The 27897-nt window shown below is 43.7% G+C and overlaps 1 protein-coding gene across 1 annotated transcript in view; it reads right to left on the reverse strand.

The window, feature by feature from the left end:
- NDRG1 (N-myc downstream regulated 1) overlaps window positions 1–4786 on the reverse strand; it is a 40165-nt gene extending 35379 nt beyond the window's left edge. The window contains exon 1 of the mRNA XM_085053622.1: window positions 4646–4786. The gene's annotated coding sequence lies outside the window, so the exon portion shown is untranslated. The remainder of the gene's footprint in view (window positions 1–4645) is intronic.
- Window positions 4787–27897: the final 23111 nt, after the last annotated feature.

Raw genomic sequence — 27897 nt, forward strand, 5'->3', positions numbered from 1 at the left:
AGCTACCAAGAGAAAAAAACCTTGACAGATGAAAAAGATATATTAAAATTTTGACAACTAACTGAAAGGAAGTAGCCCCAAACCCAAAAGAAACATAGGAAACGTGATCAGCCACACAAAATAAGAGCAGCAAAACTGACACACATCCTGCTTAGTACAAAGAGATACAGCTGTGGAAAATTTCATCAGCACAGGCAGTCCATCTGTACATCAGCAAGCACACCATGGAGCACCTCTGCATGGAGAGCAGCCCCTCTGACAACAAACTGCTGGGCATTATCCAAAAGCAACACTCTTGTGCCAGTTGGAAAACAAAACAGGCCTGAACCTGTAGCAGCCCTTAGACAAAAATACAACTCAACTCCTCGACCTCATCATCCAGCATAGGAGCTTTCACATTCAAGTCTGACTCTTGGATAATTTCAGACTTGATTTTTTTCTGTACTCTACACTTGCTGTACTGGATTAAATGCCAAATAATGGTAGTGATTCACGTGGGCTCTCAAAACTGAGTTTAATTATGTCATAACAGCACTTTAATGATATGTGAACACATATATAGGAAAAGCTCTGAATGGATCCTTACTGCTGCTTAAAAACCACAGCCAAAGGAAATTACCAGTAGGGATTACCTCCTGCTATCTGTCCCTCCCTGAAGTCACCCAGGGCTCTGGAAGTGACACAGGGAGAAAAGCTGCCACCATTTGAGAGAAACACCAAGTTCAATAGCCATTATATTCACAGCCATTGATTTCCAAGATGTCTAACCCAGATTTTAGTAATCTATAGGAGCACACACCACTCAATCTGAAAATGGGATTGCCTTACTCTCTGAAACAGTTGCAGAGTATCTCCCCTAAGTTTCCAATAGTAGCAAGTAATTTACGTAGAACTTTTAGGACAGAGCTTTTGGGGTAGAGGGGTAACTGCTGCTCCTGGACCTGAGCAAGCTGATCTAGTGGGTTACATCCCTGCCCATGGCAGAAGGGATGGAATTAGATGATCTTTAAGGTCCTTTCCAACCCAAGCCCTTTATGATTTTATGATGAGCTACTGAAACTGGAGATTAGCCCCCACCTAGCTGTCCAGAGGAATTCTCCACAGAAGCAGCTTAATGAATAATACCATCCTGCTTTAGGTAAACACTCAAATGCACACCTAGAGCTGAAGCCAAGGGCAGTCTACATGCAATGCCATCTCTTTAGGAAACAGTGACAGGATGAGGTGGACTCTTCTGTATTTCTAGGTGCTGCAATTCAACATGAAAGTTAAATGTAAAGAATCAGCTGGAAGTCATACTTCATCTCCAGAACCAGCATTTCATCCTTGTTAATGCTAAGCAGTTGCATCTCCTGTATTTTGAAAGGTTTTCCTTCCAAGTCATCAAAGCAGAGCAATTAGAGAAAGTCACTCTTGTTACACATTGCTGTGGCTGAACTCATCCAGGCCATTGCTTCCCCAGGCTGTGCTCTCCCTGACAGCAAATAGGCTTTTTCTGCCTTAAGCTTCCAGCTGTGCACATGATGTAAACATTACTTCATTGATCCACCACAATTAGAATTTGTATTATTTTTGAGAGTTTACCAGTTCTTACTCGTGTTCATTCTGAAGAGCTTCAAGCCCGTTTCACCTGTTCTGTATCTTTTCTTTTACTCTTTGTCTATTTTGAGACAATAAAAGCAGGAAATGTCTCATTACATATATACTCTATGTTTTGTACACTAATGAGGTTAAGTGAAAAAACAGTATTTTCTGTGGGAAGTTAGAAGTTTGTCAAAATCTCTTCAGCTGCTCATGAGATGTATGTTGCACTTCAGGCAAAGAAATTAATCACTTAGGTTTAAAAATCTGAATCAAAGAATTTTTCTCACAACAGTTCACTGCTAATCCCAACTGAACTACAAGAGCAAATTACTTAATTATCTTATAACTACTTCTAAGGACAAGTTTTCCTTGCCAAAGTGTTCCAAAAGGTGCCCTGTAATCTCCCCATGTAATTGTCATAGTCCAAAAAGGAATATTCAAAGAGCAGAGTACCTCCCACTGGAGGAAAGACAATAGGGGAATCCTGCTGGTTTTACTGACCATTCATACAGTCTACCCAGATGATCTGTCACAGTTATAGTGTTCCTTTTTATTTTGGCAAGAATAAAAAAAGCCATTGTACAAGGCACAAACTGAAAACTTTGGGAACTTGTTTTCTGGTAGCCCAGGTGCTGATTTCCCAAACACAGGCAGCGCATGTGCAGCCCTCCCTCAGCAGAGGGTGACACTTCTTTGGCTATTGCCTCATTCTGTGGACACCTGACACTTTGACATCTCTATCTTGCTGTCATCTTGGTAAAGAGGCCAGTGAATGCAGGAAACAAGTGCACAAACCCTTCTAAGGGAAACAAATTAAACCCCTAATTTGTCAGGACCTTCTAGACCCTTCTTCCCCAGCCTGGTTCAAGGTCAGTCACTTCACAGAGTGCCCATTCTAGGGGATAAGCTCATCCTTTCACAAAAGTATGTAATGACAGGACAAGGGAGAATAGCTTTACACTGAAAGAAATTCCATTTTAGTTAGATATTGGGAAGAAATTCTGCACTGTGAGGGTGGCTGAGGCACTGGCACAGGTTGCTCAGAGAAGCTGTGAAAGTTTTCAACCCTGAAAGTTTTCAAGGCCAGGTTGGATGGGGCTTTGAGCCACCTGGTGTAGTTGAAGGCATTCCTGCCCATGGCAGGGGGCTTGAAGTAGATAATCTTTCAACCAAAACCATTCTATGTTCTCTGAGTTCAGTAATTGTAGAAATTCATAGTTTTCAAAGTTGAAATCAAGCCTATTCTGTTATCTGCTGCACAAGGAACTCAGATTCAGAAGTCGAGGCCTCCAAGTTCCCAAACCGTCATGCCATGTTCTATTTTCTGTTCTTTTCAATTTTTACTGAAAAATATCAGGTATAAAACCCAGACACCCTAAGGAGTCTCTCATTACTACATTAAAACCTGCTTTCACTGCATCTGTGTTTTCCATACCAAAACACACATCAGCTCCCCCAAAAACATTGAGTTACTCTTCTTTGAGGGCATGGGGCTCATTAGGACCCTGGGAACTGTACAAGCCTTTAAGAATCACTATTTTTGCTGCATCTAGTCAAGTTTTACCATTTTATCCAAAGTCATTAAATTCTTGCTGTGCACAGAACATAGTACAGCATTAGCTGCCTGCTGTTTACTCAAGTACTTGTGATAAAAACACAGTCATTCTATGTCAAACTACATTAGAGTCTGGTTAAAAGAGCACCAAATGAAAACAAACAACAAAAAGGAATTCACAAACCCCAAAAAACAAAAAAAAATTCCACAAAACAAACGAAAAAACCCACAAAAAACCACAAACCACAAAAAACCCTAACAAAAAAATCCAAACCAAAACAACAACAACAAAAAAAACCCAAAAAAAAATCCCCCCAAAACAAAAAAAAAACCAAAAAACAAACGTTTCTTGAGCCAAGTTCAAAGTGCACAGCTTAATACCACTGACTGAAGTTTTGATGTAAATTATGCCTGTAACAGCCAAGGCTAAAAACAGCAAGGCAAGCTTCTCATATGTTTACCTGAAGCACTTGATAGCTCCTCTTTACAGGTTATTTCCATTGCTTGCCCTCAACAGTGAGTTTTTCAGCAGCTATGTATCTTTGACACACTCAAAAAAAAAAGTTGATAAAAAGCCAGAGGAAACCAAAAGAATCAAAACACCCTGCAGAGAACTTGGACAGAATGCTTCAGGTTGTCTTTGACATCTTCCATATCATTACAATTGCATTTTCTAGGTTCAAAATACAGTTCCTATTTAAACAGGGGGAAAAAAAAAATCAAAATAACATAGATGGTAGATACTTCTATCTGAAGTCCTGTTCTGAGAATGGGGTGCTAAGCAGGGCACTATGATCTCTGTAAAATAGTGAGTTATGCAGTGAGCAATGCCAGCTTGCAAGTGTTTCATAGGAAAACTGTAACACGATGAAAAGCATTAACCAAAACCTCCTCCCTAGCAGAAGTGAAATCCCTTATTTCATCAATCCCAGTGCGTGGCTGAGCCTCCAGTGCAAACACTCGCCTCAAATGCTCTGAGCCGAGCAGTGCCTGGAAGCAAACTGTGCTTATCATCACATCCCTTGATACCAACCCCACCGAAACAACTGACCGACCCCAGTCAGGGGTGTCCCGAGCTCCAAACCCAGCACAGAGCTGCGAGAGCAGAGAAACACAAGCAATCACCAGTGGTCAGCTTCTGCAGAGAAAGTATGAGCCTTGGCTTCCCAGCTGTTTTCCCACCCAGCCCATCCCATCCCGCTGCTAGCCGGCAGCTGGACCTTGGCAGCAGCACCCCGCAGCCGCCCCCGCTCCCGGGAAGGGCTGGGGTCCGGCTAGGAGCTCGCCAGGCGGTGTGCCCTCCGAGCCACCACCGCGCTGAGAGCCACCCGTGTCCCGGCACCTGGCAAAGACCTGCTCGGAGCCGGGAGGAAAGGGATTTGGCTTTAAGGAAAAGGAGGAGGGTGATGGAAGGATGCGTGCTCGAGGGGAACGAGAGGGTGGGTGAAGGAAGGGATGGATGGAAAGGTGAGTGGATAGAAAGACAGGCGGACAGCTCTCCCTTACCTGCCGTGCTCCCGCTGTCCCTGCGCCGCCGCTGCCGCTCCGACCGCCGCCCGCGGCCGCGGGGTGCATTTATAGCCCCCGCTCCGCCCAGACCGGGCGGTGCTGCCGCCACCCTCCAGGGCTCCGCCCGCCCTGCTCCGGGCTCGCCCCGCCGGCTCCGGGCGTTTGCCGCGGCTGCAGCCCTGTGCCCGGCCCGGCACGGCACGGTCCGTGGGTGTCAGCAGGGCACCCCGACACCGCCAGCCCCAGTGTCCCCTCGTCCCTGGCCGCGCTGGGAGGCTCAGCGCTGACTGCGCTCCGGGCAGGCTGGAGAGCAGCCGGCGGCGGAGATCCCTCCCGGTCAGCCGGGAGAAGGGAATTGTGCCAGGGCTTGCCCAAGGACCGAAGGAGCAGCAGCCTTGGGAAAGGCTGAGCCGAGGATGGGGTCCCGGCACAGGTGGTCAAAGTGGCGGACCTACATGCTTCTGTATAGGTATAAAGTCTATTTACCAGAGTTGCAAAATCGTGTGCTCACACATTAAAATGACGGCTGGGAAGGAGCTGTGGTTGCGGGAGGGAAATAATGCCTTGGCACATTTCTGGTGCAGTTCAGAGGGTGCAGCGGGTGCTGCAAATGCTGGGTGAGTTTCCCACTGAACAACTCTTTGGCAAGAAGTGCAGCTAATCGTTTACTCCAAAAAGAGGCCCTCGCCTGCTGAGTAAAGAGTGTCTCTGTATACACAGCTCTGTGTGTAGCCATCCACCAAGAGGCGGGTTAAACTGCCATGGCCTGAGCTGCTTTTTCTGTGACTTTGCTGTAAAACACTCTTCCCCCGAGTGTGTGATTTCACTTAACAACTTCACTTTTATGGCATGCTACTGTGACCCAAGCAGATGAAATCCACAGCATGTTGTCATTCCCCCTTGTGCAGTGGCCTGAAGAGGAAATCAGAAATTCCTCAAACCCTGAAACTCTGTTAAACTCTCAGCCTCTGCTTTCTCAGCTTTATAATAAGCTTATTAAGTCAAGTCTACAAAAGCTTGCTGCTGTTCAAATGCCTATTATTTTCTCTCCTCTTAAGTCAGCTTCTGCACCTGAGTCAGAAACTGCAGCCTTTGGAAAAAGAACCCTGGAAGTCTGGTTCCTTTTTCACCACAAAACTGTGGGAGATCATGCTGTGCAGTAATAACTCTGAAGTATTACCAAGTGTAGAATAAAGGAAATTTCTTATCTTGTTTTCTTCCCTTTGATTAGTTAATGTCTGCAAGGATGAAAAGTATTTCTGAATGATGCAAGAGAAGCATTTGTCATCCTAAGACAGCACTGTTCTCTATGTGCTTTCTTTGTTTTTTGAATGATAAAAGGACTAATCTTTTTCATAATCATTTTAAACTGTGATGCCAGGAAACCAATGAAACCATCACAAATAATTTAATTTGCAACTGAGCCTATTTTGAAGTCATATCTTCAAAATTATGTCATCAGGTCACCGGCATGCTGTGTTTGTTATCTGTCTAGCTCAGTGTACCAAAGCTATGAAACCACTGCAAATGCTAGAACGAGAACAAGGGCTTGACTAATTTTCCGGCAGATTAATCCTTCCTTCATCTGATCATGAAACAATATCCTAGCTCAGAAATATTCAGTCCTTCAGAAAACAGATCTGGGGCAGTGTCTGAATTGTATGGTTTGGCCCATCCTCAAGCAATTTTTCAGTCTGCTGTGCTTGGCTGCTTTTTGGGGAAGGGGCTAAAAGCTTCAGAGATTCAGATGGAATGAACTGTTCTCTGTGCACTAGATGCAGACTTTTTCAGTAAAAAAACCCCAAGTACTGAGTCTGGAATGGACTGGAAAACAGAAATGAAGTGTTTCTTTTTGCTTTGGGCTTTGAAATTTGTTTGTTATTTAGATACCATGGAGTGTTGTATCCTCAAAATTGGTGAAGTCCCAAAGAGTACTTGCTTGGAGAGCCTAGTCATGTATGCATCCAAACAGAACCTTCACTAGTTCATGCACTGTTCCCAGCTATTTTGCTAGTTATGGCTGAGAATAACATGGTGATTTACACTCATTTTTGAGATATTTGTGGACTATGAAAGAAAATGAAGTAATTCTAAAGATCCAAGTTAGGAAGTATTTTACTGTGTGAAGATGTAATTGATAAAGTTTGTACTCAGGGATCCAAATTCTGCCCTGTGCCAGAAAGGAGTACAGCTGAAAGCTTCAGAAGCATCTGCTTGAAGAAGTCTGTTCAGAAGACGGGTTGGGAAAACAGGAATTTCCAGGCTGAATTTGCCAGTGTCACTGCTGACAATGCAACAACCACAGCCTCAGTGAGTTTTCAGGCCGTGCTGGGCTGCAGGACTGCTCTCACTGCATTCCCACAGCAGCTGAGTGACTCCTGGAGCAGGAGCTGTACGTGTACAGACGTGTGTACTTTGGGAACTGCTGTGCTTGGGAGACAATACAAGCTGCCACCCATGTGAGCCCTCTGAAATCCTAATGGGTACTTCTACTGTAAATATTATTTTGTATAATAAACCAGGTCTGTGCAGCTGGCATGCACTTGTCCTTTCGAGAAGAGCATCTCTGGAAGGGTGGCTGCCTCAACATAGGTCTCCATTCCCATACCAGCAAACAGGCTGTGCAAATGAACCTGAAACCTCTCCAGTGCTGCTGGTGGCTTTCACTTGAGATCACAACATAAGTCTTCAAGTTATTTAAGAGTAAAGTAAACAAGTCCTTGATTTACTGTTTTATTTTATTTTACTAAATTGGGTTGTTGTAGGTATCCACATAGACAAGGACACATTTGCACAATGCCAGTGAAAAATTAATCATATGTGCTGAGCAGAAACCTATGTGTTCCAGTATCTGGCAGCAACAATATTTCAGCATTTAAATAGTACTTTAAAGCCATTAACTAATCAATGCTAACAAGGCTCTAGGGAAAAGAGGGTAGTGCAAATGAAGAACCACCAGAGTAGAGAACTGATCCAAAGTCCACCAAAGGGTATCAATGCCATCCATTTCAATGGTATAGAAACATATTTTAATTATGAGACTATTCCTCTTTCCCTTGACATTTTATTTCTTGCCATGTCAGCATTAACTCAGGAAACTTCAGTGGTTGTGCTGCAGCAGCAAAGAAGGAAGAAGAGTTAAATAAAGTAAGAGCACAGAGTTATATTTTGCAAAAAATATTATGCGTTTGTTTAGAAAGATCTCTGCACACTGTTTACATTTAAGCAGTGGTAATATTATTAGTCACTGCAAAAGAGACTGGGTGTTCCCTTGTTCTTGCTAACAATACAGGAGGGATAATTTTGGATTAAGCTGCATGTTTTATGAAAAATATACTTGATGTTTGCTGGTTCATGTTAAAAGAATTCCCTGTGTGACCCATCAAATATCACACCCCATCCACTGGGAATTTTATTCTACTATAGCCTTTTGTTGTTGTCTTTGGATCCCTTGATGATGCTGACATGTAGCCATGTGGATCAGTTGTCCTTCCAAAAATTATTCAATGCAGCTTTGAACCAAGGCCATTGACCTCAATTAAAAATATAAATAAATAACACCACAGACTGAAGATTCACATGCCTTTGTCAGAGACTTGCCTGGTATTATTCATATCCCCACTTAAGTACTTATTTCCAGTTTGGAAACTGCTTTTGGCAGGTTTAGCTTCTTCAGCAAAGGCATAGATGGGAGGTGAGTCATTTATTTGGTCTTACGTTTGGAACTTCCTGACATTTGCAAAGGAAGTGGATTTTTAAAAAAATATATATTTCAGAAGACTGCATTTATCGGTAGCTCATTTGATGAATGGAGGGGCTGGGAGTGTTGATCTGTTTTGCTTTGAATAGGTTTGTCCCTCCAGGAAGTTTTGGTGGAGTGTTTTACCAAGGGGAACATTTCTGTAGGAAGCTCTGCTGGTTGGTGTGGAATCTGTGAGCGACTTTCCCAGCAGGACTCAGCTGCCGAGTGACACAGCTGCCCAGCTCTGCTTTCGGGCTTTTGGTCCAGTGCCCATGGACAAATAAGTGCCTGAGAGCTGGGTTTATGAGAAGTCAACATGATGACTGGTAAATATTAAAGCTGGCCAAGAGAAAAAGCCAAGCGAGACAAGGTCTAAAATAGATTTTATGTTTATTTCCACATAAGGTTTTTGACTGTAAGCTCCCTCTGAGATGAATACCTATGGTCACTGAGAATTTTCTCTGGTACTGCCTCACAATCCATAACCCACAGAGGATGCAGGCAGCCAGGGACTCAGTGTAAGATGTACCCAGTTGTGTTTGAGCGCAGCTTTTCTGCTAACCAGGAAAAGCTCCCAGCCACAGCCCACAGGGTGGGTGCACATCCATTGCACAATGATTTGCTTGCAATTCCTCCTGAAGGAGTTAATGCGTTTTGTAAAAAATAATGAAAGTTCTTCAAGCCAAAGAGGAAAAAGGAAGAATTTGGCTCTGCAGCTCACAGATGTCATTGTGAAGGCAGAGAGATAGCTCTATATCCCTGCTACAGTTGGAAGGGGAATTGGGATTTGCTGCATACTTCCACTCCTCCTCCAAACAGAAAAGTCTCCAATTGCAATATCTAGATGAAAACCTGTCTCTCACACCAAGAACTCACAAAAAGAGCCTTCATTTTTGAATCTATCTATTGTGCAAAAGTTAAGCCAGCAGGGATTCACTGAAACTTGCGCAGGATAAGACAAAAGGAAAAAAATCCCAGCTGGGCTTTCAGTTAGGATTTAGAGCAACTCCTTCTCCCAAGATGGCAATAGTTTCACACACATCCTCATTTGGTGGCAGCCCAGCTGCGGGTTTAGAGGTCTCAGTGGTACCTATATTTCAGACTAAGGGGGCAAATGCAGGGTCCTGTACCTGGGGAGGAATAACCCTGGGCTTCAGTACAGGCTGGGGGCTCACCTGCTGGAAAGCTGCTCTGTGGAGAAGGACCTGAGGGTCCTGGTGGACAACGAGCTGTCCATGAGCCAGCAGTGTCCTTGGGACCAAGAAGACCAAAGGTGTCCTGGGGTGTATCAGGAGGAGCATTGCCAGCAGGTCAGGGAGGTGATCCTTTCCCTCTGCTCAGCCCTGGCAAGGCCTCACCTGGAGTGCTGTGTCTGGCTCTGGGCTCCTCAGCACTTGAGACACAGAACTCCTGGAGCAGATCCAGTGGAGAGTGACAGAGTTGATGAAGGGACTGGAGCATCTCTCTTACGAGGAATGACTGAGGAAGCTGGGCCTGTTCAGCCTGGAGGAGAGAGGACCGAGAGGGGACCTCAGCAATGCCTATCAGTGTCTAAAAGGAGGTGTCAGAGGATGGCCCAGGCTCTGCTCGGTGGTGCCCAGCAATGGGATAAGGGGCAGTGGGCAGAAACTGATGCACGGGAAGTTCCACCTGAATATGAGGAAGGATTTCTTTACTGTGTGGGTGACTGAGCACTGGAACAGATTGCCCAGAGAGGGTGTGGAGTCTCTCCCTCACTGGAGTTATTCAAGAACCATCTGGACACAATCCTGTGCCGTGTGCTCTGGGATGACCCTGCCTGAGCAGGAAGGTTGGACCAGATGATCCACTGTGGTCCCTTAAGCCTTATCCATTCTGGGATTCTGTGACTCTGTGAGGTTCAGGTAATCAAACTAACACACTAATGTCATCTCAGTTTGTCTTCTCAGATGGGTTCTGTGTATCCTTTTTGTCACCTGCTTGCCACTGTGCAGAAGACCTTTGAACAGTGCCATGCACTGTGGCCCATGAAGATCCCTGTCTTTGCTGATGGCCCCAGCAGGACCTGTGTGGTGAACTGCTACTCACCTGCCCTCTTGTTTGTCCAATGGTCTAAACAGAAAGCTGTTTTGGCCTGCTGGGAGATCAGAGAATTGTTTTTGTGGGTACCTGAGCATTGTGCATGAGTTTGTTTGTTCCTGCTGGGTGAATGTCATACTCTTCAGAGCTACCCACCTGTTAAACACACATGTACACACCTGTATGGACAATTGTATAGAGCTTGTGCCTTTAGTGATCTACACTAAATATACAGATAAACACAGTAAGTTCCTTACACATGTGGCTTTACCAAGCTGGCATGAGATTATTTTTTTATTCAAGTTTTCTTTTTGTGATGGACAGTAAAGGAAGTACAGAGACCTGTTTTAACTGTGAGCTAAAGGCAGTGCCATAGCCCTACACAGCAGTCACAGGTGGGAGAAAAGAAATGTTGAAAGGCTGTAAATATGGGTGGATTTTTCTCAGCTCTCTCAGAGATGGGTGGCCTTCTCCATCTCATCCCAACAAGAAAGTTTGTGTTGATCAGATGGGATTTATTCTGCCTAATGAAAGCCAGTTAGAAAGTACTGCCTTCAGCATTAACAACTACCCTTTGACATTTCTTCCCCTTAAACTTTTCCTTCCAAAATGACCTACAAGAAGACAAGCTACACAGACCACTTATTACATTTCTGAAGTACTGAGTGAGCAGAGATTTTAATAGAGCCCAGCTAATGCCTGCAGTTGCATCTACATCTAATGCATCTACAACTGCTTGCTTCTGTAATCCTCCCTCAGTCTGCCTGGCCAAAACCTTGGGGCACCAGGACTCCAACCCCTTTCACTCCATGATTCTTGTGAGTCTTTTCCAACTCAGCATATCCTGTGGTTCTGTGATCCTGTGATTTGCTCAGGAGGGACAATCTGACTGACCATCCACTGTAAATGCTGTCCAGTGCTGCAAATTCAACAGCAAGTTTAAAGAAGTACCTGTAAGTTGTAAATGTCTTTTCTTAAAAGCTGTTTTCACATACTAGAAAGGGGGGATTCCATGTACTTGACAATTATGAATCTTGCTCACATCCACCCTGGAGGCACAGTGTTAGGGAGGTTCAAACAGAAGTCACCTAGGAACTGCACAAGCAACTTGCAGGGGACTTTAAGTAGTCATTTATGCAAAACAGACTTTGCAGCAACTTGTTCTTTAGCAAGAAGATGTGACCAAGGAGGTGTTGTCTGTGCTCTGATCAATTAGGCTATTAGTCAAAAGAGATCACAGGACTTGGAACCACCACAGAAACTGATTTCAAACACTTTGCTGCAGGTCACTTTAGCTGAGATGCCTGCAATTCCTATACTGACCAGGGCAGAAAGCACCAAATGGAATTTGGCATCTTTTTGATTCTCTGTGGTCATTATTTGTTTGAGCAAAATTGCTCCAAAACTGAAGTACAATTGCTCCCCTCTCTCCCTTTAGCCCCCATCTTTAGCTGTTATATTTTTACAGAAGTTCCTCTACTGGCTAGAAATCTGGAAAGTACTTCCCTCCCCCCTCACCTCTTCCTCCCACTCAGTCTGGCTGAGGCGTTGCTATACACACAAACACATAGCCACGAGTTCATCTGTGTGTACCAGAATCCTTCCCATTCCATTTTTCACAGCCTCACTGAAGGAACATCCAACTCACATCTCAGCTGAACTTTTGAACCCACCAAGGCTGAGATAGCTCAAAATCAAGCAGAACAGGCTGGAGGGTGCCTATGGGTTTGAGGAGCAGCTAAGCAAGTGCAAGTCAGAATTCTGTCCTCACAGATGTCTGATAAGGGAGAGCTGGTAAAAGGCCTGATCGTTGTCTAATGTCATATGCCCTCTACTTGAAAAGCACTTAAAAGTGTGTCCTTTTGCCCTGAGCAACACATTTCCAGAGCAGTAACAGAGCCAAGCAATTCACTAAAAGAAAGTCAGGTCCTTCAAGGCCCTAAATGACATGTATCACTTGTGATTACTTAGATGGCTACTGCTTTTTCCTGAAGTTTCTGGTCATAAATGCTGGTCTTACAGCTTTGAACCCAGAGTTAAAGAAGCACAAGGTAATACTGCTGGTTGGCACTGTGTACTCAGAGCTGACCACACCGACAGGACTGGGACCACATTCATAGTCTGGAACTCCTGGGCATAAAACACTAACACCTATGAAACAGATACCTCAGGTTTTTTTCCTTTCTTGTGTCCAGGTAGAGGAAGCAACGGTTGTATCGCTTCTTACAAAAGTTTCAAGGAATAAGATGCCACAGAGGACATAGATAGGACAAAAGCATTAGTTTTAGATTGCAATCTATTTGCAGTCTTCATCACTTGAGGCGTCTTTTGACAAAGAAGTAGTAGCCTTAAGACAAATTGATGGGTGTAGCCTTAAAGGTGTAGCCTTAAGACAAATTGATGGAGGGAATAGGGACAGGAGAAGAGAGCAATAGGTAAGCTGATTGCAGCTCTTGCAGCAACACTGGACATGCTCTTTTTGCCATCCATCTCAAAACAGTTGTTCAGAATCAAAGAGCCAGCTCTAAACCAGCAATTCATTCATTTAATAGCTTTAGAGGCTGTTGCCTATTAAACAAGGCATGGTAAATCTGTTTCAGATTAGCAAAGCAAATGAGTCACAAAAAAATCCCACTTTTGTGTTAAGTTTTGGCCCGTACAAGCTGCATCTCAAACAGATGCTGTGTCCATTCTGCTAAATATAAAATGGCCAGTCCCCAGTGTCTGGCCCTGACACTGAGTGGCCTGGCCTGGCTTCAGTCCTGGGGTGAGCCCTGGTGTCAGACTGGCCCCACACATTGTGTGACATTTGTCCCTGGCTCCTTTCTGTGCTGCAAATGGTGTCCCTTCGGTCCTAAGATTTATCTTTATTTTTGTAATCTGTTTTTGAGTTCAAAGGCTCTGGAATAATCTAAGGGCGGTGTTGCAAACCACAAGAGTGATGTTTTTATGGCCTGAAGCTGGAGGGGCGTGTTGCATCCCCCAGGGTATGCATGGAGCTCTGCAGGAGGATGGGGCAGCCTTGGGGGACTCCAGAGGCTGGAGTGTGGTCCTCTCCATCCTGCCTGGTGACAGCTCCTGGGAAAAAGGCAGGCCACAGCCAGGGAGCAAAACAGAAATTTAGCATGTGGGCAGGCAAGAGTCTGGGTATTGAGCTCACACCCTGCCCCTTTCAGCCTGCACACATCCAGGGGAACTGAGCAGGCTCCTCTGGGGTTTTATTATCACATACATCCACCTGGAATTAAACACTGAGCAGAGGAAAGCCTCTGCAGACCTCTCAAGCCCTCAGTACTCCTCAAAAACTTCTCATTAATGAAGAATTGCAGCAGGTGAAGCACCACCTCCGCTATTCCTCTGCAAAGGTGGAAAAAACTGGGAAATTTCAGCAGCATTTCAGCTTCTATCAGCCTGAAATTGGGTGCCAAAAGGAAGGCAGTAATCTTACTTCTCACGGCAACTGAAATTTTTGATATGTTTAACAGCTTTCAGTTAACTCAAGAGCAACTCTGATAAGTTTTTTTAACAGAGTACAGGCACTCCCATAAATAAAACATAACTGCCGTATTTTTATCAGAAAGCAAATGTAAAAGTAAAATGAAGGATTTCTCAAGATACCACAGAATAGACTAGAGATATTTGCAATCCAAATCATACTTCCAAGAAAACTTTCCTCAGCCTAAGGCAAAAAGGAGAGAGGCTATTTGCTGTAGGGACCATCCAACTAGTGAAACCATCAAAGATGAGTGATTGCCAGGTTGATGTCTACCATCTGCAAAACTTCACGTCATTTAGTGGAGGTTACTGACACTTGTCCTTGGAAAAGGACTGCCAGTGGAAAGACTGGCTATGTGAATAAAGAGACAGTGGAGAATATATTTATCTTCTCTCTGGTAACATTTTTGACATTGTCACCCACAGCGTTCTTATTTTCAAGTTGAGAAAGTATGGGATGCGTGAGTGTGCTTGAAAAATGGTTGTGATGCCAGGCCTAAAGTGTGTCATAATCAATGGCTTAACATCCAGCTGAGGGCCAGCAACAAGTGGAGTGCCACAGAGGTCCAGGATTGTTCAATGTCTTCCCTGAACATTAATTTGGATGATGAAACAAGGGGTGTGCACCCTGCAGCAAATTCCAGGTGATGCTTAGCTAGGGAAAGTGATTGATATCCCAAGTGACAAAGCTTCAACCCAGAAGGACTTTGAGAAATGTGAAAACTGCACCAACAAGAACTTCCTGAAATTCAGCAGGGAGAAGTGTCAGGTTGTGTGCTTGGGGTGGAATAACACCACACATCAGCACAGGCTGGGAACTGAATGGCTGAGATTTTATGGAAGAGAATCTGGGGGTCATGCTGGATGCCAAAATGGGCAAGGAGGCAACAGTCTGCTCTTATTATAGGTGGTGCAGTTATACACGTGGAGTTATATCAGGAGAAGCAGATTCAGGGAAATTGTTACCTCCTTTATTCATCCCAGGGGGACCAGTTTTGGACCCACAAGGATGTCAAGAACCATTAAAGCTCAGCAAAGGGCTGCAAAGATAGTTATGGGGATAGGGCAGATTACCTTCAAGGAGAAGCTTAGGGAGCTGGCAAAAGGGGACACAGGGATGGTCTAACAGCGGCCTACACCTGTGGGACAGGAAAACAGAGGGATGGTGAAGACAAACCCTTTTTTGTAATGGTGGAGAATATAATGGGGCAACAGCTACAAACTGTGGCTTGGAAGGCTGAGTGTGATGCTGAAGACAGTAACCTAAAGCTAAGGAAACCAAATAAATTGTGCTCAGTGGAAGGAGCAGGCCCAAAGGAAAGCCAACACAGGAGGGCAGCGAGTAGATCACAGCAGTGCTGGGATCACCACTGTGAAACAGTGAACAGTGAAGGGTGCCAAGAGTGCTTAAAAATGTGAACTCTGTCTGCTCCAACTTCTTGCCAAAATACCCAGTTCTTGGACTGAATATCTACTGTACAGCATGTCCTTTGGATATGGGATGAAGGCTTAGAGCTTTAAAACCCCAAGGAATTAAAGAAGTATAAGGTCTCTGTTAATTTTGGAAGAAAAATGCTAATTTCTGACCCACTTCTTAATGTTCAGAACAAGTATCTAATAGCAAACAGTTGAGGGTTGATGTGAGCAGGTCAACATCATTAAAACCTGTAAACATATTTTTTGTTGAACAAATAGGTGGTCAGCATTGGCAGAGCTACAGCTAAAGATGGGCTTTAGATGAGAAAACATTGGTTCAAATTATTGTTAGGAGGTGGCTGCACTGCCTTTTTCCAGCTCCAGTTGTCCCTGGAAAGAGAAGAGCTCACTGTAAATAAAACTGGATTCAGAGCCATCTAATGGGGAGCACCAGCTGGAACAGGAAGGATTTCCAGTGAAAATGCTGAGGACAAGAATGCCACAACAACTGAAAATTTTCAGGGCTGTGTTGGAGGGTATCTAATGAACAGAGGTAAAAAACGCCTAAGGCCTGCCTTACGAAAAGTACAGGCCAAGCAGAGTAGGAAAGAACAACCAAAGCAGTGTTAACAGCAGCTGGAAAAAATGCATCTTTTAGGGCTACTTGTGTTTATTTTCTAGGAAGCACAGTCCTTCTAGCTTGTATCCTAAATGGCTCTGGTGGAAGATCCATTACTCAGACACATCATTTCTCTTCCCTACACAGCATATTTCACAGCTGGTGATGCCCAGCAGTGATCACAGCCCGTGGGGCAGGAGATCCCACAGTCTGTAGGGACATTATGTGCCCAGGCTGTGCTGCTGCTTCTTGTGTCATCACGGCAGTGGATTCATCACCAGGGGTGTTAAAGGGAAAAAGCAGCTTTTCAGGAAGTGTGTGTTGATCCCTGTTACCTCACTGAACTCTGTAAGTGTCTGCCAGCATGACTGAGGATTTAATTTAGCTGAGACACAACATCCATGGGTGCAAGGCCACAGGTGTTTGATAGTGTGCAGTAAAGCTTTACAAAAGTGGCTAATTATTATTCATTAGTTTTGGTATATCGTTGCTGGGCAGAGCTGAGGTTAGGTTAAGGCAGGTTTACTATGTTAAGGCTAATTTATTAAATTGAGGTTAATTTAGTAAGCTAAGGTTAATTTACTAAGATAAGGTTATTTTACTAAAAATTAATCTTGAGAGGCATTTTGTGGCAAAAAATTACTATTGAAGTGGTGAGGAAATTCCCTCTCCTTTTCTGCTAGGGTACCAAGGCCAGAGTATAAATGAATACTTCAAGGTTATTGGTAATTACAGGTATCAGAGCTAACACAAATATTGGTGTTGTGGGATGAGCAGATTCTGAGTGCACGTAGGCACACTTTGTGTAAAGGCCTAAATGTTGTAATCCACCCACATGTGGTCTGTGGTACTGGGCAGCCTTGCAAAAAGGGAGAATCTATCCCAGCAAACAGCACCATGGATCATGGAGCTTGGACACATCTGAGCCACGAGAGCAGAGATCTGAGCAGGATGATTAATCCCAGCAGCACCAAGAGTGATGTGAACACACTGAAATAAACATTTCATGCTTAAAGGCCCTGTATCTGAAAAGACTGCCTGTACCACACTTTGTGTCCCTTCAGCTCTGAAAGATCCTGAGCAAACTGATAAGGGGAGAATGAATAATGTTTGTTGCTGAATGTAAGATTTCCTGTTAGTGCACTTTCCCTGATGGAATGCATTTATGGCTTTTTTGTCCCACATATTGTGGGTTATTTTTATCTCAGAAGAAGCTCTTTAAAAATTATCAGAGTTTAAAAGGAGGCAAAAATCTGTTGCAGTTTTTATTGTCAATTTTCAAACATGATATCTCAAGCTATATTTGGACAGAACTTCAAAGACATCTTGTTAGAAACTTAAATAAGTCCTGAATAAAATTCTTAACTTATTAAGGAAGCCTTGACCATAACTAGTTAATGCATTGTGAAAAACATAAATATCTGTCTGCAGCAGTATTTCAAACTGGAAATTACAGTAAAGTGTGGAATATGCTATAAAAAACCATATAAAGTAGCATGGACATAATCAAAAACTTTTACCTAGATTCCTTGCCTGCAAAACCAGATATACCATATCTGATTCTTCCTGCTGGGTTATCACTGTCATTAGTTTCAAGACAGAAAACCCCACAGAAGCCAAATTTAATCTTGTGTTCTTCCTGTGGCATTTGATGCAGGCAGAGAGAAGAGACTTGCCCCACTTCCTTGGGCAGCTTTGGAGCTGCTTTAGAGCAGTTCATTCTCAATGGTAAAAGGAGTTTTTCTCAATCTTTTCTGTCTGTCACTATTAGAAACTCAAGACAAAGGCTCAATGCAGACTTGAGCTGCCTGAGACCTATTATTGATTGGCCTTTCATCAGGTTTTAGCTTAATCCCAGTCTTGGCCATTCTAAAAGCTCCAGATGCACACAGAAAATCCAGACTATTCATTCCTTCCCTGTGTTGTGATGGTTTTCAGGAAGGGTCCAAAGGACTCCTGGGACACCTGCAGGAGGCCCAGACAGGTCTGATCTACCACCTCTCCATAACCTCAGGCAAGAGCTCATGTAATGACAAGCGTGAGTGATAAACACTCAGGTGATGGAGGAATCTGGTGGATTTTACCCCCAAAGTACAAGATTATAGACCCTGTTTGCTGGAAAACAGCCTCATGGTAAAGTCCTTCAGGGCTTTTTCTGGATAAGAGAATCCACATCCTTGGTTTGGACCCTATTTCATGCAAATTTGCCAGAGTAGGTTATCAGAATTTCTGGTCTAGGGAAGGTGCTGTGGAAAATGGATCCTCAAGTGGCTTCAAAGATGTGTCTGGCTGTTGGGGATCAGCCTCTGTCAGTGCTGCAGGGGAACTTGTGCTCTCTGCCTGCATCAAACAGAACCAACAGCACTAAAAGCCCAAGAAGGAAAAAAGCCCCAGCAATGTGTCCCATGATAACTGCTGGTACCAAAAGTGCCCTGCCCTGGGTTCTGCAGCTGCCAGTGCCTCTTGTTAGAAATTTGTCAAAGCAGAACTTTCTTCACCAAAAGGGGAAGTGTCCTTTTTTTCCCCAACAACTGCAGCATACTGAACTAGACATTTTTAGAGCCACATCGTCTGTGTGCCCATTGCCAACATCCAGCAGTTATGTTATGTACTCAAGAGTTTTCCTGGCCAAGTATCAAACCTCCCTGGAATAATCTGAAGGGGCCTCAGTTCCTATGTTCCCTGGTACTGCAGGAAGGCTGAGCCAGGGCACGGAGTATGATACTGAGTCTGCAGATCTGGTAAATATTTAAGGTTAGGATTAACCACCATTTTAAAACACCTCTTTCTCATAAACATTCACTTATGTTATGACACTCGAAGTCCTTCCTGCAGTTAAATAACAATAATGATTCATTGTTGCCATTGATGTGTGTTTCTGTTTAAACACTAATATCAGTTCCTTAATATAGGAGGTTTGTTTATAGAAGTAGAAAAGGAACAGCGTATCTATCCCAGTCTGACTGGTCGACTAAAGATTTGATCTGCTTTCAGTTGAGAGGAAAACCTGGGCATTGTAGCACGTTCTTTGTTCAGTCGGGTTTTTTTAAATTTTATTTTGAATGGGGACAGATTCCTATTTTTCTGGTCATAAGAGGGAGGGATGTAGTAGCAGACAGCATGAATAAAAAGGGGTGGGAGGGATCTGGTAGCTGATGTAAAAGTCAACTTCATCTTCTTGCAACCATTTCTCAGTTAAAGGATAAACACATGGCATGGCTGCTGAGTTTTAGAAACTTAAACTGCATTTAAGACAGTTTTAAGTCTAGGAAGCTCCACTGAGGAAGTAGGTAGCCCAGCTGGTGAGGGCTTTGGGCAACATGGGCACACATCTCTCTACAAAGTAGACAAAAACCAAATAACTCTGAAAGCTGAAAATAATTTTTCCTGTTTATTGCTTTGTGCTCAACCTACTCACACTGCAAGTATTTAATTATTGCATTGTGCCCAATTTACTAATGGTGTAAATACTTCAAGAAGGAAAACAGCATAAGCATCACCAGAACATGTGGAGAAGGGAGGCTCAGTCATCCTGGAAAATGGGATGTGACCCTGCAAAGGACTGAAAGAAGGTTTTCATCCAGTTTCCTATAGAAAGAGGATTAGGGAAGCTCAGGCAGTTTCTTGTATTTATAACCATTTAAACAGCAAAAGACTTCAGGGGAAAAAAAAAAGTACCAAAAGCAATGTAGTGCTGCATAAAAAGGGATTAAAAAAAATACTCGATGGAAACACTACTGGAAGTACTGTCTCACTGTAAACATTTGAAAAAACAGACTACTAGCCTCAAGGCTTTGAGTAAAAATCAAGGCTTTAGTCTATTGACAGGAAACCAGAGTTGGAAAGAAACACAGCAGTTCCAAATATTACTTTTTTCCTCCTTAAAGTGAGAATGCTGCCAAGGAGCTCTTAGTGGAAAGAACAGAATATGTATTTTCATATCATATTATAGAAAACTAGAGTTGAAGAGGACTCAGAATGGGAATCTGTGCCTCTTTGGAAGAAGGGTCAAGTAAATGTAACCATTGCTTATCAGCACTTTCTAAACTTCTTTTAAAATCCTCCAGAAATAGAGCTTGGGTGTTCTCTAGGTTCTTCTGAGATACATTATTTTAAGAAATTATTTTTCTTTTTTTCTTCCTGTTAGTTCTTTCTTATCATAGGCTGAGAGCACTTGCAGAACAAGTTTTCCTTCTAATATGTAACACTCTTGATAACATTTCCAAGTACGGGAAGGCCAGCAGTTTTCAGGCTTTCCTTCTCTGTGTGCTTCTACTGGTTCTTTTCCCCTTTAAGTATTGAAAAGTACAACAAACTTTATTTTTAAAACATTTCCTCATAAATCTTGTTGCCTAAAGAGCTTGCCAGGATCAAGTTCTTCACTCTCTGTTTTCTTTACATCTTTTTTAACTTGCTTTATCCAAAGCTGGCACTGAACTCTGGAAGTCAGAGGTGCTGAGGGATTTGGGGATAAATGAAAAGGGGATAAATGAAGGGCAAAGTTTACCTCCTGTGTCTGACTTACAGTAGTCCTGCTAATATGGCCCAGGGTGACATTTGCTTAGTTTCTCAAGTATCATCCTCTATCATATTTGGTTCATAGAGCCTATTCTCTGTTACTGCTGCCATGAGAGTTTTTTTTTTTTCCTAATTAGTCCATGATTTCTCATTTCTATGTTTTAAATAAATTCATTAATTTAGGCCATTTCTCCTGCTTAATAGGATCGATTTGAGTGTTCAACCTGCCTGCACACGTTGATGCCAGTTTCTCATGTAAATTGGATTTCTATTTCACAGTGATATAAATCACAATCTGAGAGGGGCTATTTTATGTGCCATCTCTGTTGGGTAGCAATTATTGCACCCTGCTCTGAGTCATATCACTGAATTTTGTGCTTACTTTATAGTATTTTTTTGTAGACCATCTATCCCCAAGCTTTATTACTTATGCAATGAATTGCATCAGATGTTCCTTGTCACCAGTTAAGTGAGTGTGGTGGATTGACCTCGGCTGGCCAACAAGTGCCCATCAAGCTGCTCTTTCACTCCTTCTTAGCAGGACAAGGGAAGAAAGTGAGGTGAAAATCATGTGGGTTGGGTTAAGAACAGGGAGATCACTCACCAGTAACTGTCAAGGGTAAAACAGACCTGACTTGGAGAAGATTAATTTAGTTTATTGTCAATTAGTAACAGTGAGAAATGAAAGAAAAACTAAAAACACTTTCCCTCCATCCTTCTTTCTTCTCAGCCTCAGCCTCACTGCTGACTCTTCTACCTCATCCTCCTCCAGAAGCACAGGGGGATGAGGAATGAGGGTTGTGGTCAGCTCATCACACATTCCTCCTTGTGCTCTTCTCCAGCACCAGTGTGGAGTCACAGTTACAGAGTCCTTCATGAACTCTTCCAGCACAGCTCCTCTCTGGTCCTGCAGTCCTTCAGGATCAGACTGCTCCAGCCTGGTCTGCTCACGGGCTTCACCTTCCTTCAGGACATATCCTCCTGCTCTGGCATGGGGACCTCCACATGCTGCAGGTGGATCTGTGCTCCATCATGGACCTCCACAGGCTCAGGTGGATCTGTGCTCCATCATGGACCTCCACGTGCTGCAGGTGGATCTGTGCTCCACCATGGACCTCCACGTGCTGCAGGTGGATCTGTGCTCCATCATGGACCTCCACAGACTCAGGTGGGTCTGTGCTCCCCCGTGGACTCCCGCAAGCTTCAGGGGCACAGCTGTCCCACCAAGTCTGAGCTTTCGGTGAATCTCTCCTCCAGTGACTGGAGCACCTCCTCCCATCCTTCTTCACCAACCTGGATTTCTGCAGGACTATTTTTTTACATATTCTCACTCCTCCTTCCTCTGACTACTGTTGTATAGAAGTTTTTTCCTCCTTTTTAACTTCATTATCCCGGAGGTGCTGCCTCTGTTGCTGATGGGCTTGGGCTGGCCAGTGAAGGGTCAGTCCCTGGAGCTGGCATTGGCTCTGTTGCACATGTGGGAAGATTTTGGCACCTTCTCACAGCAGCCTCCCCAGTAAACCCCCTGCTACCAAAACCTGACCACATGAACCCTGAACAGTGAGTTCCCTCATCACAGAAGGAACTAAATTCCATTAACATGCTTTACTCTTGACAAAACCTTGCTGGCCATTTCTGAGTGCTGTATTCTCTTCCAAGTGCTCACAGGCTATTTCATAATTTGTTCCAATAGCTTTCCACATTCAGCTGAATTCCTTGGATTTGTTCCTCTTCCTTATTTCCACCTCCTTAAATACAGATAGGACTCACACCCTCACTAGTCCTCACTGCAGTCAGCTTTTAAAGGTTCCCTCTTTTAGGGATTTTTCTAGCAAAAGCAAGTAAAAAAGAACACACTTCTTGACACACTCGCTGGCTCCAGCTGGACATCTCTGCATTCCTCATTCTTCCTAAGGTTTTTATTTGGCTGGAGTTTATGAGTTGTCTCTTTCTCCAATCTAGACAATGCCTGTTCCACATTGGAATTCTGCAAAAGGAGCCAGAGTTTTTGGCACTCTCTAGATTGATTTTTGATAACACAGCTCCTGCTGTAACAATCTGCCATTTGTCATAACCATGTAGTGAGCAACAAAAGGTCTCTGTTAAATGTTTAATTCCAGGCATGATCCCAGCAATCAGGGCTGGTAGACTTAGGAGACTATGCAATATATAAGGTAGGAAGAAGCCAGAGGAAAAAGACTCGAGACAAAATGTGGAGTTGTTGTGTGGGTTCTGTATAAATATAGATGTATATTTTATTATCTTTAAAAGTGCAGGATTTTCCCTTAGTAATAGAAACCAGAAATCTAATGAGTGTGAATATTCCACTTAGTAAAATAAAAATTACAAAGCACAAAATACATTTTATTTTACTCTCCCTAAATATGCTTGATTCAAAAAAATCAGCCATACCCTAGAATAGTTCCATGTAAAAAGAATCAATTATAACAAACCTATTGGTTAAAATTGACTTTTGTTATTGGGCAGCAACATTGGTAACAACAGTGACATTTTTTCCTACAGCACTACTGCTTTGCAGAGCAGAATAAAATTCCACTGCAGGCCAGAGTCATCTGCTATTCTTCTTCATCTGTGTTAGAAAAATTTCATAAAGATCATATAATGAAACTTGATTTATAGACATGTTTTTTGTTCAGTCGGGCTAATTATTTGGGAAGGAAAGGGAACTTTGGAATATATTGCTGTCTCAGTCTTTAAAATAATCATCATTGGCTCTCCAAAGATATCATAAAAATGTGGAAAAGTGTTCAGAGTGCTTTGAGTTGATCTGAAGGAGCCCTTTAAGGCTGCAGCATGCCTAATAAGTGTGGTGCAGATAACTTGTAAGTAATGGAAGATAAAATCTTTGAATTAAAGCTAAGGTGAAAAGTCTTCAAATTTAAATACTTACAGCCCAAACGCCATTGAAGTGCAGAAGCCCTTAGCATAAAACCTCATTTCAGAGGAATTAGAACTGTAAATAGTGCCCTGTAAATAGCAGCAGTTTATGTTTGTATCACTAAATTGTGCAACCGAGGAAGGATTCAGCAACTGATGGCAACCTATACCGTCCAAGAAAAAGCAAAATTCCCTTTAGAATGCTATTATTGCTCAACCAAGTCTTATTTAAATTAATTCTCTTCCCAAAGGAATAAGATTTGGTGACCTTTTCAGAACATCATATTGAAGTGTGCTTTGTTTATTGAGTGTTTTTGAAACAGCTTGGACCAAAATGCTGTTTCGCTCTAATAAAATGTAGCTGGACCAGTTCCATTCTCTCCCACTCTCTGAAGCCCACAGGCCTAAATGGGTGTAACAAAAAGAAGTATTTGGCCATTGACCTGTGAGTCCAGTGACTCATAGTGGGTCACATAAAACTGTTTCCCAGTTAGAGGCTGCAACAGAGGGCTGCTGCTAACTCTGAGCTTCCCTGCTACCACACAGAATGCAAGAGGCTTCAGGCAAAGGGACCCTTACTGTGCATTCACAGAATCACAGGTTATGGTGGAGGCAGGAAGGAATTTCCAGAGGTCACCTGGTCCAACCCATGCTCAGGCAGGACCACCTAGAACTGCTTGCTCAGGATCATTTCTAGATGGCTCTTTGTTACCTCTAAGGAGAGAGACTCCACAGCTACCCTGGGCAATCTGTGCAATGCTCAGTCACCCGCATGGTAAGGAAGTGTTTCCTGATGTCCAGCTGAATTCTTCTGTCTTTCAGTTTGTGCCAATTGCCTCTGCTCCTGTCAGAACTGAGGGGAGGAGGAGAAGAGAGAAAAAGAAGGCTTGGAGAATAGAAAGGCTGTGTTGTATTGCCAGCTGACTTTTCCTCCAAACCCAGTATTCAGTCGTCATACTTCTGGATTTTTTCCCTATGACAGAGTCCTTGCTGATGGGGCTGGAAAGTTTTGGTTAGAGGGTCTCAAGGCCCATCAAGCTGGCTTGGTATGGAGCTGACTGGTTTTTCAGATTCCCATTTTTCCTAGTGCTCTCTACAATGCAGAGACATACAAAAACCTCCACCTGGTTGGTTCTGCCAGGGTCTCATCCCTGAGTTTGCCCTTACCACAAGAGCCTGACTGTATGCTCCAGCGGATGAGCTATTCTGCTATGGGCAGGGAGGAAGAGAGGGCTTTCTGAAGTTGAATCTATCCCTGTGTTTGCCTGCCTGCATTTTTGTGCCACTCTCATCTCCATGTTTCCTTCTACATCCTCTCACCTGGGGTGTAAGTCAGCACAGTCCTTCTCCAATCTCCAGAGCAGAGAATACTGTATGGCCCCATGAATTTGATTTTAGGATTTGCGGGTTGCATTACATATGAGGATTGCCTAATCCAAAACATCAGCCAGCCAAATTGGCCAAGCATGTTACTAGCGGGTTTTCCTATTTTGCTCAACCAGGGAGCTAAATGCTTTCTCTGCCTGGAAAAATTATCAAGAAATATTGTTTCAGAGAAAATGTTTTGGAAGCATCATCCCAAGTGGGGATTAGACTTGTTTTAACTAGGGTAATCTGGAATTGGAAAGCTGCACAGACATCCAAGAGTGCCTGGTGACATGTGGAAGCGTAAAGGTGAGACTGACTCATAAAAGTGCACTCGGGGCTGTTTTACAACAGCAATTCACAGGGTATCTGATCCAAAACAAAGCAGGATTTGCTTGCCCGCAGGGATCACTGTGTATATACAGAGGAAACAAAGGGCTTACATCTTTCAACACAAAATATTTCAGTATAAATAGCTCACAGGAACGCAGCTAATCTCTAAGGCCTTCTGTCAACCAGCTGCAGAGGAGAGAGGAAAGGAAAATCTTTTAGGGAAGGGCATCTTCAACATGCAGGGTGGGATTTTTTTGTAGCCTAAAAGGCCCATTCTTGGTGCTTGGTTTCTGCATCTAAAAACTGTGAGGGTGATTAAGCAGGAGAGCCTCCTTCAAAATCCAGGGACTGTGTCTTCTCTGCCCCTGAGAGAGGACTGTAGTGTGGGTTCTGAACAGTTTAAACTCCTACCTGTGCTCTGGGGTTATATCTGCCCTGCCAAATAAAAATCACCTAGGGAAGAAACTGAGGCAATCTAAACTCTGACTGCCCACACTGCAAAATCATTTCTTCTCTACAGGATATGTCAGAGAACAGCCCAACCAGCTCTGCCCAAGACAAAAAGCTTGTCGTGGTGTGTATGAGACCTTCCCCAGAAAGCCTTCTCCACTGGCAGTGAGGGTGAGACCAGCCCAAATGCCTTACATTGCCTTTTCATCATCCCTGCTGTCTGAATCCCCAGGGTCTTGTGTTTTCCCCTAGGAATGTTCATATAATATTTCCCTTCCCTCATGTTAACATAATAAAATCACCACTCCCGTGTACCTTGTGACAGGAGACAAGGATCATTTCCTAGAGGGAATGTGTTTTTAGTGCCACACAGGGCAGCACAGTGGTTGCCTGATACCTGGGCTGCTTTTCAGTGAAACTGTGGCATTTGGGGGGCACAAAGACAAATTCTAGCTCTCCATCTGCTGTCAGCCACAGAAGGTTGTCTAGCAAGGATGCAAGCAAGAAGACTGTGTAAAAGTCAGACAAAGGCACCCAGGTAGTGTGGGCTTTGTGTGTACACACCGTTGAGGTGCACAGCCTTGTAAGAACAGCCTAACATTTCCATTCAAACATAAATCCAGAATTCTGAAAAGCATCAAAGCACAGATTTGGGAGCTAACCTCATGATATCATTCTTATGTGCCAGGTTAACAAGGTCTACAGATCTGGAGTTGTCTCCTCAGGTTACTCAAACCAGGTGACCAAAAAACCTCAGAGGATTGAACTTCTTATTTTCAAATGTTTGTGAAAAAAAAAGAAAAAATGGAAATCAGAAACAGATTTCCACAGGCATGGGGAAGAAGAAGGAATAGATTTGTTTGGGGGGGTGGGTGGGTTGCCTATTTGCTGGACACATGTGCAGACCACATGTTTTTCTCAGCTTTGCTTCAAGACCATTAAATTGACAACAGACATGTTGTCAGGGAAAGCCCATGTCAGCCTGGGAAAGAACAGCATGCAGAGGGTTTAGAAACACTCTTTCCCATGGATACCTTGGCTCATGGTGTTGCTGTAAGCAGTGCCATGCCAGAGATGTCTGCATTTGTTGGTATAGAGTCAAGGATGGGGACACTCCTGGCAATCGGATGGATTGGTCTCAGTGCTTTCCTTCTAGCAGGACTGTCACTATTCCATGCAATGCGAGGAGCCAAACTCATTCCTCAGGTGGGCAGCCAATGGGAAAAGGTGTTGTTCATGCCACAATGACAGGATGACTGATGTGCTGATGGTTGCAGCAAGATGAATTGCTCAGGAGAGTTATGAAATTGTGAAAGATGGCTTCTGCCAGCTTAGTTTGTCTCTTTTTGATATACACACACCCTGAGGTGGTGGGCAGGGATGCCTACATTTAAGGAAAGGCCAGGAATAACTCTTCAGTCTGTTTAATATTTCAGCTGTACAGGTACAAGAATTGTTCTATGCACGGCAGAAATATTGTAGAAAGTACCTGACTCGTCACACACTGAGATATGCTCTACTGTTACTTGAATCCAAGTGTTTTCCCCATCAAAAACATGATGCACCATGGTGGAACTTCGTGTTTAACTCTGGTGTTTAACACAAGGCAGCAAAAGCACATTTCATCACTCAGTGAGAGGTGACCCTGCAACAAAACAAACCACTCTGGGGACCTGTGGCCAGGCATTGGCCAGACCTCAGGAATGCCAAGGCCCAGGCTTTACATACACAGCCCTCACAATGGAATCCAGAGACAAAATTCCATAAACAGTGCATAAACATGATCTAAACATGAAGAACCAGCATTGCCTACCTGACAGGAACATGAAGTGCATGGGTTTGCTGCATTACTGTCCCACTCTGGATTTATATGCTTGAAGCAGAAAAGAAATGGAGTTATCACTGCCTGCTGAGGATGAAGACCCTTCTCCTGAGAGCAGGTACTGCTGGTGACTCCTGTGTGTGGGCTGTCCTTCTGGACCCAGGCACCTTCTGCTCTTGGCTGTACCCTGACCCACGCTTCAGAGGAGTAGTGGAGCAGTGTCCCATTCAAAAATGCCAAAAATATCACTTATTTTAGGGTACTTTACAGAGAAGCAGAGGATGTGCTGTACAAAAGGTGTTCTGTATAAAAGATGTCTGTCATTATTCATGATGTAGCAGTGCTACTGGAGCAAGCAGGAGTTGTGCAGAAGAGCTATGAAACACTGAGAGAGATTCTGCCTGCATGTCCTGTCTTTCCACCATGGCCCAAATGGAACTTGGAATGTTTTCCTACCCACCTGATCTCCAGATAATTGCAATTACTCTCCCCTTGCTGTGTCAATTATCAAGGCTCACCATCCACAGCTTGGT

Source organism: Lichenostomus cassidix, chromosome 2 (assembly GCF_008360975.1).
Source record: "Lichenostomus cassidix isolate B80296 chromosome 2, HeHo_3.0, whole genome shotgun sequence".
In the NCBI taxonomy this organism is placed as follows: Eukaryota; Metazoa; Chordata; class Aves; order Passeriformes; family Meliphagidae; genus Lichenostomus; species Lichenostomus cassidix.